Raw genomic sequence first — 2,005 nt, 5'->3', positions numbered from 1 at the left:
GTTTATGCGATGCTGTGGTCAGTTCTAGAAAGAAAAAGTATAACCCTGTAATTGCAGCAATGTTCCTATGAGAAAATCAGATTTGATTCACAATCTTTTGATTTATTATACCTTTTTGAGTAAGTCAATGTATTGTAAGTTTAAGAACTCCTTGTACTAGTATTACTATTTGTAATCATTGGACCTTTGTTGAATTCATTATGAAGAGACTAGGTTAGTACTGCCGACTTTAATACCATATAATCAAAATGTGAGGAACAGAGTGAGGAGAACATGTAAGTCATGGGCAGTTGGGTATGAAAGGGAAAGAAAAATGACTCCCTTTCTTGAAAAAGGAGGAGTTTTCTTGACAAAATTCACTAAAATGAATTAATAATTGACTTTTAGGTATTTGCAGTTAGTGCTCCATTGCTCTATTAGAAAAAAACAAACAAAAGGAAACAGGATTGTCATTGACTATTCTCTAAACTTCCAGTAACATTAAAAAATATTTTACTAGAACACCTGTCTGATCCAAGCTAACTCAGCAAGAAAAGGCAGCCATGATTAAGTGACAGGCTATTGTGAATTCTACATACCTTAAAAACCTAATTGCTAGCTCAAAAACGCATTATTTTAAATTTAATTAAATTGCTTACCAACCCTACATGTTATCTGCTACTTCTTTGCACATTTATAGAGCTCTGAAAAAGCTCTATAAATCTCCAAATGGGATTCCATCCATTGGCTTATTTTTTCTTTCTCCCCTGTGGAACTTTTTTTTTTCCAACACAGAGCTTATATTACATCTTTAAAATATCACAAATAATCTGAGGAATCATCTGGCCTCTTGCTGTTTCTGTAGCTGGACAACTTAGATCTTATTTATCAGCCTGTTGACTGTTCCTTTTTTAGAAACATAGATACCCTCCCCACATTTTCTGATATCCTCGTTTTTAACTGCCATGGCTTGCTGAATCAAAACAGCTGAATCCAAGTTCAATGTCATTTCCTTCAAGCATTAACTCATCTTTGTGGGCTTGATATACTGAACAGGCAATGCCTGACCTCATCCAAACCCTGCAGGTGTATTTTTCACCCAAGACATTTCTGATTTCAACAAGAGAACAATCCTCCTGATGGGGAATGAGCATACACAGGCCTCATTCTGTAAGGAAGTCCAGGGTACATCCTTGATCATGTTCTGTACATGACTACAGAGGATGCGAATGGTGGCCAGTTCCTTGCTATTTTCCCACGATTTGTCAATCCGGAGCATCTTCTTTTTCTTTCCAAGGAAACTGAGTTCTATGTTGATGTGATTGAAGTCCCTCCTCTGGGTGCCTCTGGGACACTTCACAATAACTGTGCTTCCCTCCAGAGTGAGACTGACATTTTCTGGAATGTCAACAGTCTGATTGCTGAAGATGGTCTTCATCCTCATTGTAGATGTGGGGGGTGGGAGTGGAGTGGGGGGGCGGGGGGGAGTCCTGTGGGTCATTTTTAATATTTGCTCTCAGTTTCAGCAGCCTCTTATCTTCTTGCCATCCATAAGGTTCTCAACCCTGGTGTGTGTGTGTGTGTGTGTGTGGGTGTGTAGGGGTAAAAGGGAAACTGCCTGTTTCTCTCAGCAAATATCTGTTTCTAGCAATAGGCAGTGAGGGCAAGAGGAGAGTAGGCCTGATTCTGCAGGCGAGGTGGGCGGCTCTAACATCCCCAGTGTCACACATTGGCTAGTCTTTTCATTCACCAACCAAAGCAATGTTGTGGTAAATAGGGATTTGACTATACAGTTTTTCTTCCAAAGCATGCTATTAAGATATTAGTAGACCAGGCTCAGCAATGTAGCCTGAGACCCCCTTGAACACCTGCTTGCCAGTGTTCATTTTTGTCCTTATCCCTTTTTTCCTGTTAATTTGAAAAAATCATTTCCTCACATTCAAGTTCTTAGATGTTTTTTTCTGTGAAAATTTGACATCCAAGAGTGTGAATTGGACATTTCCCTATCTATTTGAAGTTTTAAGAT

The 2,005-nt window shown here is 39.1% G+C and overlaps 1 pseudogene; it reads right to left on the bottom strand.

The window, feature by feature from the left end:
* Positions 1-853: 853 nt before the first annotated feature.
* LOC102772730 lies at positions 854-1,417 on the bottom strand (annotated as a pseudogene).
* Between the last annotated feature and the right edge of the window lie 588 nt (positions 1,418-2,005).

The sequence above is a fragment of the Myotis davidii genome, unplaced genomic scaffold, assembly GCF_000327345.1.
Source record: "Myotis davidii unplaced genomic scaffold, ASM32734v1 scaffold125, whole genome shotgun sequence".
In the NCBI taxonomy this organism is placed as follows: Eukaryota; Metazoa; Chordata; class Mammalia; order Chiroptera; family Vespertilionidae; genus Myotis; species Myotis davidii.
Note: the sequence above shows the minus strand (reverse complement) of the source record. Positions and strands in the feature narration are given on the sequence as shown.